This window comes from Penaeus vannamei, chromosome 34 (assembly GCF_042767895.1).
Source record: "Penaeus vannamei isolate JL-2024 chromosome 34, ASM4276789v1, whole genome shotgun sequence".
In the NCBI taxonomy this organism is placed as follows: Eukaryota; Metazoa; Arthropoda; class Malacostraca; order Decapoda; family Penaeidae; genus Penaeus; species Penaeus vannamei.
In genome coordinates, this window is record NC_091582.1 from 19,159,981 (window position 1) to 19,173,083 (window position 13,103).

The window sequence follows — 13,103 nt, forward strand, 5'->3', positions numbered from 1 at the left end:
TCAACTAGAGCAGTTGACGCGCAGGTGAAGGTGGCTAATCTGCCCTGTGGTCTTTCCTGGTTTTATTAAATGTACTGTTTTGTTTCTTTCTCTCTTTTTTTTTTCTTTCTCGCTGTTTACCCATATTTATTTATTTATCTGTTTATGTTTTATCTCTCTCTTTCTCGTTCTCACTGCCTCTCTTTCTCTCTCTCTCTCTCTCTCTCTCTCTCTCTCTCTCTCTCTCTCTCTCTCACTCTCTCTCTCTCACTGTCTCTCTCTTTCTCTTTCTCTCTCTCTCTATCTATCTATCTATCTGTTTATCTCTCTCTGTCACTCTCTTTCTTTCTCTTTCCCAGCCTCTCTCCCTTTCTTTCTCTTTCTGTCTATGTGTCTATCTATCTATCTGCCTATCTCTGTCTATCTCCTTAACTTTATCTCTCTGTCACTCTCTCTCTTTCTCTTTCTCTTTCTCTACCTCTCTCCATTTCTTTCTCTCTCCGTCTATGTGTCTATCTATCTATTTCTATCCATCTATTTATCTTTATCTCTCTCCCCTCTCATCTCTCATACCTCTCCCCCCCCCCCCTCGAAAAGAGAATAAAACAAAGATAAAAGAAAACACGCGACGATAAACCAGGGTGCACAAGAAACACTGCAAAATGGCCGCAAGTTGCACACATTTCCTGCACATCTCTCTCCTGTCCAGCGCAGGCTTAGCTCTCCGCCACAACCACAGCTATATTGGACAACTCATGATAAAGGGCCGGACGAAGGAGAAGAGAAGAGAAGGAAAGGAGAAGAGGAGAGGAGAAGAGGAGAAGAGGAGGGGAGAGAAAGATGGGAAGAAGAAGGGAGGGTGGATGACAACTCATGATAAAGGGCCGGGCGAAGGAGAAGAAGAGATGAGAAGGAGAAGGAAAAGAGGAGAAGAGAAGGGGAGAGAAAGATGGGAAGAAGAAGGGAGGGTGGATGACAACTCATGATAAAGGGCCGGACGAAGGAGAAGAGGAGAATAGGAGAGGAGAAGAGGAGAAGAAGAATGAGAAGAAGGTGGGAAGAAGGGAGGGTGGATGACAACTCATGATAAAGAGCCGGGCGAATAAGAGGAGAAGAGGAGTAGGAGAAGAGGAGAAGAAGAAGGGTGGAGGACAACTCATGATAAAGGGCCGGGCGAAGGAGAAAAGGAGAAGAAGAATGAGAAGAAGAGGAGAAGAGGAGGGGAGAAGAATGAGAAGAAGATGGGAAGAAGGGAGGGTGGATGATAACTCATGATAAAGGGCCGGGCGAAGGAAAAGAGGAGAAGAGGAGGGGAGAAGAAGAATGGGAAGAAGATGGGAAGACGAAGGGAGGGTGGATGACAACTCATGATAAAGGGCCGGGCGAAGGAGAAGAGAAGAGGAGAGGAGAAGAAGAGAGAAAGATGGGAAGAAGGAGAGAGAGAGATGGGAAGAAGAAGAGAGAAATGGAGAAGAGAAGAGGAGAAGAATGGGAAGAAGAAGAGATAAATAGAGAAGGGAAGAGAGAGAGATGGGAAGAAGAGAGAAAGATGGGAAGAAGAAGAGAGAAATGGAGAAGAGAAGAGGAGAAGAAGAATGAGAAGAAGAATGACAATGGGCTAGACGAAAGAAAAATGGAGAAGAGAAGAGGAGAAGAAGAGAGAAAGATGGAAAGAGGGAGAGAGGAAAAGAAGAAGAGAAAAGGATGGGAAGAAGAAGGAAGGGTGGATGATAACTAATGAGAAAGGGCCAGGCGAAGGAGAAAAGGAGAAGAGAAAAAGATGGGAAGAAGAAGAGAGAAATGGAGAAGAGGAGAGGAGAAGAGAAATGAGAAGAAGAATGATAAAGGGCCAGACGAAAGAGAAATGGAGAAGAGAGGAGAATGGGAAGAAGAGAGAAAGATAGGAAGAAGAGAGAAGGATGGGCAGAAGAAGGAAGGGTGGAGGAAGATAACTCATGATAAAGGGCCAGGCGAAGGAGAAATGGAGAAAAGAAGAATGGGAAGGAGAGAGAAGGATGGGGAGAAGAAGAGAGAAAGATGGGAAGAAGAAGGAAGGGTGGATGATAAAGGGCCAGGTGAAGGAGAAATGGAGAAGAGAAGAGGAGAATAAAAAGAAAGAAGGATGAGAAGAAAGGGAATGGTGGAGGACCAAAAACCAAAACACCAGGTGAACGAGAAATAGATAAGAAAAGAGAAGGATGGGAATATGGGAGGGAGGAGGACAACTTATGATAAACGACCAGACCAAGGAGAAATAGAGAAGAAAAAGGGAAGAAAAATATTATTAAAAATCACAAATCACGAATAATATCTTATTTATCATTTCATATGCATTTTTTTTCAAACGTTTGGACATATCTTTCTTTTGTGGATTTTTATTTTGTGGCGTTTTGTAGTATCTCCCTTCCTTTCACGCAATGCATTATGGGTTTTTGTTTTGATTTCGAGAGAGCCGTCCGCGCCTCGTGAATTATTTTTACGCGGAAGAGCTTTTTTTGGTGGAAATTATGGAACTAAGGTATGTATTGTGAGGTTTATAATAACAGCAGTTTATAGAGCAACTGTGGGAGTAAGTGAGTAATTATTTAAGTTATAGATATGTGAAATACGAAAGAAAATAGAAAAGGGACATAAGAAACGTTGATAAGTGAAATTTTCTCTTCATTAATTATTATAATTTCAAAGACGCGAATTTTTCATATCATATTTTTAAATTATGAAAACTAGGCCTATGTTATATCAGCACAAGAGAGTGGATTTAACCGATCGTGCGCCTTTCAAATTCTATTCAAATTCTTTTAAATTCTATTCAAATTCTTTCAAATTCTATTTAAATTCTTTCAAATTCTATTCAAATCCTTTCAAATTCTACTTAAATTCTTTCAAATTCTATTCAAATTCTTTTAAATTCTATTCAAATTCTTTCAAATTCTATTCAAATTCTTTCAAATTCTATTCAAATTCTTTCAAATTCTATTCAAATTCTATTCAAATTCTTTCAAATTCAAATTCAAATTCTTTCAAATTCTATTCAAATTCTTATAAATTCTATTCAAATTCCATTCATTTTCTTTCAATTCAAATTCTTTCAAATTCTATTCAAATTCTTTCAAATTCTATTCAAATTCTTTCAAATTCAAATTCTTTCAAATTCTATTCAAATTCTTTCAAATTCTATTCAAATTCTTTCAAATTCATATTCAAAAGTCGATGAGCGAAGAAAAACACAACACCGACCGCATAACTCCTTCCTGCATGCCCAAAGTAGTACCAGTATTACTACGCGCGTTAAAAACAATAATTGGCTCCTTATTAGTGTATAATGTTACACTTCCATGCTCTTAATGTGTTTTACGAATGTCCTTATACTTCATTTACGTGTTTTAAGCTTGATTTTATGGCCTAATTTAGATTCGCCGGCGCCACGTGACACCCGCCGGCCGGCCATTTCGAGACGGAACGCCGGCAAGAAAAGGTGCGTTTCCCGTTTTGTGTTCGTTCCGGGTTATTCTTGGGGCTTCTTGAGGCTATACAGGGACGAAGAAGATGAAATAGACTGCAGTAGCTATCCTGGTTTAATATGTGGGTCCACCAAGAGCTCCAAAGGCAGAAAAAAGGGATTAAATGGGAAGCAATCCAGATGGCAGAAGGAAGCGAATGAGAATTTAAGCCTGTTTTACGCCATACTTTCCCTGATAGACTTCATGCCCTCCCCTGCTAACGGGAATATCAAATCAAGAGCGTCGATGGAGAAATGGTACTCGATCTCCTGAAGGAAATAACGCCGAAAATCGGTGAAATCATAGGATTTCCTGATTTTTTAAATTTTCAGCTCACTCTCTGAGAGGGGACGTCGGTATGTATATATATTTACACACACACACACACACACACACACACACACACACACACACACACACACACACACACACACACACACACACACACACACACACACACACACACACATACACACATACACACATACACACACACACATTTATATATTCATATATTTATATATACTTATATATACACATATATACATATATATTTTTGCGCCTTTTATGGTGTAATAATTTCAGAAGGATGACAAAATTGGATGTTAAGTAATGATAATAGTTATAAGGTTACCAACATTAGTTACTGCACTACTGAAATCCCATTCCACTATCAAGAGTGACACGAGTACAGGGGGCAAGCTTTGATTTTTCCATGCTTCAGTTCTCGCTTTATTTAAAATCTTTCTTTTAACCCATTTATACCGTACATATAAACTATCTACTTGTTTTCAAGGAAGATTGAACATTGCTCTTTCGTATAAAAGAGGAAAGAGCTATTTGGCATTTATGATGTGACAGTGAGCAGTTAGTCGATGTTTAATTAACCTAAGATAGTTCTGCGAGCCATAGTCAGGGGTTTTATAAAGCATGTATTGTGGATAAAGCATGATGAAATGGTCATGCAAACTCGTGTTCAGTTTGTTTAATCTATTTCTTACTATGTCCTTTAATCTACTGTCATGTTATATGTGTAAATCGGTATTGTAAATAATAATAAAAAAAATAAACAATAGGATAGTTGTACGTTTTTTTTTTTGGGGGGGGGGCATGTTTCGTGTTTAAATAATTTATTGCGGTTCTGTTACGTTTGCGCGTCTTTGGGGAATATTCTTGCTTTTCCAGGTATTTATAATTTGAAAAAATTACAGGTTGAATAGACTGGCATAGCAGCCTCGCGTGGCACTTCCCCGGTAGCCTGATTCTACAACCCAAGACACTTGATGATATGATTGAAGACCCTGCATTTCAAGATGGAGGAGCTAGTCAAGGTATGAGGAAGACTTAAAGGTGCTAATTTGTCAGCTGTTTTGAAATCTGCAAAGAACTTACTAACCGCCACACTCGACTTGTGCGTAAGTTATCACTCTTCGAGATTGTTGGTGGGAATACTTGTGTATTGCTTTTAAAACCCGAGTATGTATATGGTGTGTTTTATTTTGACATTTCTATGCTCTCCAAGGGCTGTTATGATTTGTACTTTATAGAAAGACACTTCCACATGTCTGGCATCACTGAACAAGTCTTGCCTGCCTATCCAAGCGTTTTAAGCAGGGAACAGTACAGTCCTTGGCTTATCGGCAAGAATCCCTGCCCAAACGCTTCCCTGCTTAAAACGCTTCAAGAAAATGTACAATGCTGTACATATTTCAAAGCCAGATCAAATTGTGTATTGGTTTTCGTGGCGTGATATGGAAGTTGCAAGAGAACCTGATATTTACGTGTTGACCAGAGTAACTTTTGGTGACAAGCCAAGCAGAGCCATTGCTATTCTTGCTCTGCATGAGACAACCAAACTGAATGACAGATATATAGATACTGGAAACAAAATTGTAAGAAATTCCTCTGTGGACGATTTATTGATTAATTGTCCTTCAGTACAGGAAGCCCAAAAGTTTGTAAAAGGAACTGAAAAGACAATGAGAGAAGGTGGCTTTGAGATGAAACATTGGATAGGTTCTGACGAAACCAAAGGTTGTCAGGTTCAGAACAATATTGATTCAGTAAATGAAAAGGTTTTAGGTCTATACTGGAATCCTGAAAAAACGAGGTTTAAGAGTGAGGGAAGATATATCCCGGGCAGACATAGAAACTCTATATCCCGATTTTTTAACTAGACGAATGAAGTCAGGTTGCCATGCTTTTTGACCCAATAGGCTTGGTAATTCCATTTACTTTGAAAGCAAAAATTCTCATGAGAGAATGAATCAACCAAGGGTGATGGAAGGTGGAAGATTGGCTTGGATGAACCAATTACGTATGTCATATAAAGAGTGGAAAGATTTATTCAGGTCAATGTACGATCTTGCATCTATAAAATTTTGTAGATGCATAAGGCGAGAAAAGGCTATTAAGAAACCCCGATTCCTTTTTCAGATGCCAGCATAAATGCAAAGGGGTGTTGTCCTTATGTGTGTTGGGAGTTAGAGAATGGGTCTTTTCACAGTAAAATTCCAACAGCAAAAAATGGGTTGGCTTCAATGAAAAAATGACCATTTTCCCGTTTAGAACTTTGTGAAGCAGTTTTATCAGCAAGGCTAAGGGAAACTACAGTATAACCAGAGAAATGGATTGTGATTTTGATCCATTTTTCATATCACAGACCCTGCAATAGTCAAAGCACAAATCAGCAATGACTCGGTGAAATTCAATATATTTGTTGCTGTACGGGTATCGGAGATCCAAAGTAATACTGACCCAAAAGAGTGGTATTGAATTTCCTCAGAAAACAATGCAGCAGATTTTCAACACGACCATGTTATCCTATAAAAACTAAAACTTTTAAAAACAACAGACAGATATCCTACAAAATTGGAAAATAAGATACCAGTGTCTCAGACCGAGCTTGAGCATTACAGGTCTTATAAGTGTAGATAGTAGGATTGCAACCTGGCTAAAGTGCAATTGGAATAGACATTCTCTTATACTTTTATACTGTAATAGTATATTTACAAGGTTGTATGTTATTCATTTTCTGAACATTGTTCACTCTGGGACTGAATCTACATAAGCTAAACTTCAGTCCAAATACTGGGTTCCCTCTGCTCGAAAATTGATAAAATCCATCAAAGGTAAATGTGTGCTTTGTAAAGAGTGTTCATAGAGAGCTCATAAGTCAGTGTATGGGAAAATTACCAGAGGCAAGACACTCCTGCTCCCCCCTTATTCAGTACCGTAGTCGACCTATTCGGACCCTTCATTGTAAAGGATACTATGAGTATAGAACTCAAAAGGAGGTATAGAGTGTTGTGCGTGATTGTTTAGTGAGCAGGACTGTATATTTAGATCTTGAAGAAAGCTATTATAAAAAAAAAAAAATAATAAAAAAAATGGTGCTCTGGAGAATCCTCTCAGTTCATGGATTTCCTAAATCTTTATACTGAGATGGAAGAACATAATTAGGGGCTGCCAATTGGTGGTGGGGATGATGGTAAAGAATTGGAACAAGGCCCATATCTTAGACTGGCTGTGTAAAGGAAATGTCATGGCATTTTAATAAGCCAGCAGAGGCACCTTAGGAAAATGGATGCAGAGAATCTTTAATCAGAATAGTGAAGAGAGCCATTGTTTTATGATTGGGTAACGGAATACTTTCCTTTGGAGTACTTCAGACAGCATTATTTGAAATTTAATGAACAGTCGCCGTATTTAATAAAACAGTCTAACCAGGTTCTGACATGTTTTATGTGTAGATTAGTATTAGTAAATTGTAGAAATATATAAAATTTGATGATCAATAGGCTATTTTTTATGTTTTCATATTCATTCTCTTCGATTTTTGGCCAAGTTTCATGTTTAAATCAGTATTGCGGTTATGTTAGACTTGTGCGTCTTTTGGGAATATTCTTGCTTTTTTAGCTACTTATTATATAAGAAAATTACAGGTTGTAAATCGACTGATTCTACAACCCAAGACACTTGATGAAGCAAAGAAGAGGGAATTAAGAGAAGAGGGAAAAGAAAGAAGGAAATGAGTCGGACAGGCCCAAAATATACAAAACAAGAAGAGAGAAAAAACGGAAAAGAAGAAAAAGAAAAGGTGTATCACAACTCGTGGTAAAAGAGGGTAGGACAAATGAGAATAAGATTTAAAAACGAAGAATAGGGGGAAGGGAAAAAAAGATAAAAAGAGTGTGTACGAAGCGATGGAAATAGAGAAAGGGAGGGAAGGAGGGAGAGAAGAAAAGGAAGGGAAGGAGGGAGAGAGAAAAAAGAAGGGAAGGAGGGAGAGAGAAAAAGGAAGGGAAGGAGGAAGAGAGAAAAAGGAAGGGAAGGAGGGAGAGAGAAAAAGGAAGGGAAGGAGGGAGAGAAAAAGGAGGGGAAGGAGGGATAGAGAGAAAGGAAGGGAAAGAGGGAGAGAGAGAAAAGGAGTGAAGGAGGGAGAGAGGAAAAGGAAGAGAAGGAGGGAGAGAGGAAAAGGAAGGGAAGGAGGGAGAGAGAAATCGGAAGGGAAGGAGGGAGATAGAAATAGGAAGGGAAGAAGGGAGATAAAAATCGGAAGGGAAGGAGGTAGAGAAAAAGGAAAGGAAAGAGGAAGAGAGAAATAGGAAGGGAAGGAAGGAGAGAGAAATAGGAAGGGAAGGAGGGAGAGAGAAAAAGGAAGGGAAGGAGTGAGAAAAAGGAAGGGGAGGAGGGAGAGAGAAATAGGAAGGGAAGTAGGGAGAGAGGAAAAGGAAGGGAAGGAGGGAGAGAGAAATAGGAAGGGAAAGAGGGAGAAAGGAAAAGGAAGGGGAGGAGGGAGAGAGAAATAGAAAAGGAAGGAGAGAGAGAAAGAGGAAGGGAAGGAGGGAGACAGAAATAGGAAGGGAAGGAGGGAGAGAGGAAAAGGAAGGGAAGGAGGGAGAGAGAAAAAGGAAGGGAAGGAGAGAGAAATAGGAAGGGAATATTCTTGCTTTTCCAGCTACTTATAATTTGGACTATTTACAGCTTGAATCAACTGGCATAGCAGCCTCGCGTAGCACTTCCCTGATGGCCTGATTCTACAACCCAAGACACTTGATGATATGATTCAAGACCCTGCATTTCAAGATGGAGGAGCTAGTCAAGGTATGAGGAAGACTTAAAGGTGCTAACATGTCAGCTGTTTTGAAATCTGCAAAGAACTGTTACCAATCGCCAGTGAAATAAACTCCACCCTCGACTTAATTAAGCGTAAGTTATCTCTCTTCGTGATTGTTGGTGGGAATACTTGTCTATTGCTTTTGAAACCCGAGTATGTATATGGTGTGTTTTATTTTGACATTTCTATGCTCACCAAGTGCTGTTATGGTTTATACTTTATAGAAAGACACTTCCAAATGTCTGGCATCATTGAACAAGTCTTGCCTGCCTATCCAAGCGTTTTAAGCAGGGAACAGTACAGTCCTTGGCTTATCGGCAAGAATCCCTGCCCAAACGCTTCCCTGCTTAAAACGCTTTAAGAAAATGTACAATGCTGTACATATTTCAAAGCCAGATCAAAAGGTGTATTGGTTTTCGTGGCGTGATATGGAAGTTGCAAGAGAACCTGATATTTACGTGTTGACCAGAGTAACTTTTGGTGACAAGCCAAGCAGAGCCATTGCTATTTTTTCTCTGCATGAGACAACCAAACTGAATTCCTATGTGGACGATTTATTGATTAATTGTCCTTCAGTACTGGAAACCCAAAATTTTGTGAAAGGTACTGAAGACACAATCAGGGAAGGTGGCTTTGAGATGAAACATAGGTTCTAACGAAACCAAAGGTTGTCAGGTTCAGAACAATATTGATTCAGTAAATGAAAAGGTTTTAGGTCTATACTGGAATCCTGAAAAAAATGAGGTTTAAGAATGAGGGAAGATATATCCCGGGCAGACATAGAAACTCTATATCTCGATTTTTTAACTAGACGAATGAAGTCAGGTTGCCATGCTTTTTGACCCAATAGGCTTGGTAATTCCATTTACTTTGAAAACATAAATTCTCATGAGAGAAAGAATCAACCAAGGGTGATGGAAGGTGGAAGATTGGCTTGGATATGTCATACAAAGAGTGGAAAAAAATTATTCAGGTCAATGTACGATCTTGCATCCATAAAATTTTGTAGATGCATAAGGTCAGAAATTATATTAAGAAACCCCGATTCTTTTTTCAGATGCCAGTATAAATGCTAAGGGGTGTTGTCCTTATGTGTGTTGGGAGTTAGAGAATGGGTCTTTTCACAGTAAAATTCCAACAGCCAAAAATGGGTTGGCTTCAATGAAAAAATGACCATTTCCCCGTTTAGAACTTTGTGAAGCAGTTTTATCAGCAAGGCTAAGGGAAACGACAGTATAACCAGAAATATGGATTGTGATTTTGAATCCATTTTTCATATCACAGACCAGTAATGACTCGGTGAAATTCAGTATATTTGTTGTTGTACCCAAAAGAGTGGTATTGGATTTCCTCAGAAAACAATCCAGCAGATTTTCAACACGACTGTGTGATCCTATAAAAACTAAAACTTTTAACAACAGACAAATATCCTACAAAATTGGAAAATAAGGTACCAGTGTCTCGGACCGAGCTTGAGCATTACAGGTGTTATAAGTGTAGATAGTAGGACTGCAACCTGGCTAAAGTGCAATTGGAATTGACATTCTCTTATACTTTTATGTTGTAATAGTATATTTACAAGGTTGTATGTTATTCATTTACTGAACATTGTTCACTCTGGGACTGAATCTACATAAGCTAAACTTCAGTCCAAATACTGGGTTCCCTCTGGTCGGAAACTGATAAAATCCATCAAAGCTAAATGTGTGCTTTGTAAAGAGTGTTAATAGAGAGCTGGCAACTCAGTGTATGGGAGAATTACCAGAGGCAAGACTTTCTCCTGCTCCCCCTTTTTCAGTACGGCAGTCGACCTATTCGGACCCTTCATTGTAAGGGATAAATGAAGTGTGGAACTCAAAAGGAGGTATATGGTGTTGTGCGTGATTGTTTAGTCAGCAGGACTGTATATTTAGATCTTGAAGAAGGCTATTATAAAAAAAAATAATGGTGCTCTGGAGAATCGTCTCAGTTCATGGATTTCCTAAATCTTTATACTGAGATGGAAGAACATAATTAGGGGCTGCCAATTAATGGTAGTGATGATGATGGTAAAGAATTGGAACAAGGCCCATATCTTAGACTGGCTGTGTAGAGGAAATGTCGTGGCATTTTAATAAGCCAGCAGAGGCACCTTGGGAAAATGGATGCAGTGAATCTTTAATCAGAATAGTGAGGAGAGCCATTGTTTTATGATTGGGTAACGGAATACTTTCCTATGGAGTACTTCAGACAGCATTATTTGAAATGTTCAATTTAATGAACAGTCGCCCTATTGGCATCAGACCAGGTTCTGACATCATGTTTTATGTGTAGATCAGTATTACTAAATTGTAGAAATATATAAAATTTGATGATCAATGGGCTATTTTCTATGTTTTCATATTCATTCTCTTCGATTTTTGGCCAAGTTTCATGTTTAAATCAGTATTGCGGTTATGTTAGACTTGTGCGTCTTTTTGGGAATATTCTTGCTTTTCTAGCTACTTATTATAAAAAAAATTACAGGTTGTAAATCGACTGATTCTACAACCCAAGACACTTGATGAAGCAAAGAAGAGGGAATTAAGAGAAGAAGAGGGAAAAGAAAGAAGGAAATGAGTCGGACAGGTCAAAAAATATACAAAATAAGAAGAGAGAAAAAACGGAGAAGGAAGAGAAGAAAAAGAAAAGGTGTATCACGAAGAGTAGGGGAAGAGAAAAGAAAGATTAAAAGACAGTGTGTACGAATGGAAATAGAGAAAGGGAGGGAAGGAGGGAGAGAAGAAAAGGAAGGGAAGGAGGGAGAGAGAAAAAGGAAGGAAAGGAGGAAGAGAGAAATAGGAAGGGAAGGAGGCAGAGAGAAAAAGGAAGGGAAGGAGGGAGAGAGATAGAAGGGAAGGAGGAGAGAGAGGAAGGGAAGGAGGGAGAGAGAAATAGGAAGAGAAGTAGGGAGAGAGAAGGAAGGGAAGGAGGGAGAGAGATAGGAAGGGAAGGAGGGAGAGAGAGATAGGAAGGGAAGGAGGGAGAGAGAAATAGGAAGGGAAGGAGGGAGAGAGAAATAGGAAGGGAAGGAAGGAGAGAGAAATAGGAAGGGAAGGAAGGAGAGAGAAATAGGAAGGGAAGGAAGGAGAGAGAAATAGGAAGGGAAGGAGGGAGAGAGAAATAGGAAGGGAAGGAAGGAGAGAGAAATAGGAAGGGAAGGAGGGAGAGAGAAATAGGAAGGGAAGTAGGGAGAGAGGAAAAGGAAGGGAAGGAGGGAAAGAGAAATAGGAAGGGAAGGAGGGAGAGAGGAAAAGGAAGGGAAGGAGGGAGTGAGAAATAGGAAGGGAATATTCTTGCTTTTCCAGCTACTTATAATTTGGACTATTTACAGCTTGAATAAACTGGCATAGCAGCCTCGCGTAGGACTTCCCTGATGGCCTGATTCTACAACCCAAGACACTTGATGATATGATTCAAGACCCTGCATTTCAAGATGGAGGAGCTAGTCAAGGTATGAGGAAGACTTAAAGGTGCTAACTTGTCAGCTGTTTTGAAATCTGCAAAGAACTGTTACCAACCGCCAGTGAAATAAACTCCACACTCGACTTGTGCGTAAGTTATCACTCTCCGAGATTGTTGGTGGGAATACTTGTCTATTGCTTTTAAAACCCGAGTATGTATATGGTGTGTTTTATTTTGACATTTCTATGCTCTCCAAGGGCTGTTATGATTTGTACTTTATAGAAAGACACTTCCACATGTCTGGCATCACTGAACAAGTCTTGCCTGCCTATCCAAGCGTTTTAAGCAGGGAACAGTACAGTCCTTGGCTTATCGGCAAGAATCCCTGCCCAAACGCTTCCCTGCTTAAAACGCTTTAAGAAAATGTACAGTGCTGTACATATTTCAAAGCCAGATCAAAAGGTGTATAGGTTTTCGTGGCGTGATATGGAAGTTGCAAGAGAACCTGATATTTACGTGTTGACCAGAGTAACTTTTGGTGACAAGCCAAGCAGAGCCATTGCTATTCTTGCTCTGCATGAGACAACCAAACTGAATGACAAATATGTAGATACTGGAAACAAAATTGTAAGAAATTCCTATGTGGACGATTTATTGATTAATTGTCCTTCAGTACAGGAAGCCCAAAATTTTGTGAAAGGAACTGAAGAGACAATGAGAGAAGGTGGCTTTGAGATGAAACATTGGATAGGTTCTGACGAAACCAAAGGTTGTCAGGTTCAGAACAATATTGATTCAGTAAATGAAAAGGTTTTAGGTGTGTACTGGAATCCTGTTATTGATACAGCTACAATTTCAATTGAAAAAAACGAGGTTTAACAATGACTTGGTGAAATTCAATATACTTGTTGTACGGGTGTCGGAAATCCAAAGTAATACTGACCCAAAGGAGTGGTATTGAATTTCCTCAGAAAACAATCCAGCAGATTTTCAACACGACTATGGGATCCTATAAAAACTAAAACTTTTAAAAACAACAGACAGATATCCTACAAAATTGGAAAATAAGATACCAGTGTCTC

General features: G+C 39.2%; 1 long non-coding RNA gene across 3 annotated transcripts; it reads left to right on the plus strand.

Moving 5' to 3' along the window:
* Positions 1-2,428: 2,428 nt before the first annotated feature.
* Positions 2,429-12,856, plus strand: LOC138859190 (uncharacterized). 3 transcript variants are annotated; one of them, XR_011398104.1, is made up of 6 exons: positions 2,431-2,497; positions 3,391-3,454; positions 4,691-4,810; positions 8,466-8,585; positions 11,104-11,205; positions 11,951-12,856. It is a non-coding gene; the product is annotated as an uncharacterized lncRNA (long non-coding RNA). The 3 variants fall into 3 exon arrangements; XR_011398103.1 differs by lacking the exon at positions 11,104-11,205; XR_011398105.1 differs by lacking the exons at positions 3,391-3,454; positions 11,104-11,205 and having other exon boundaries at positions 2,429-2,497.
* The last annotated feature ends 247 nt before the right edge of the window (positions 12,857-13,103 follow it).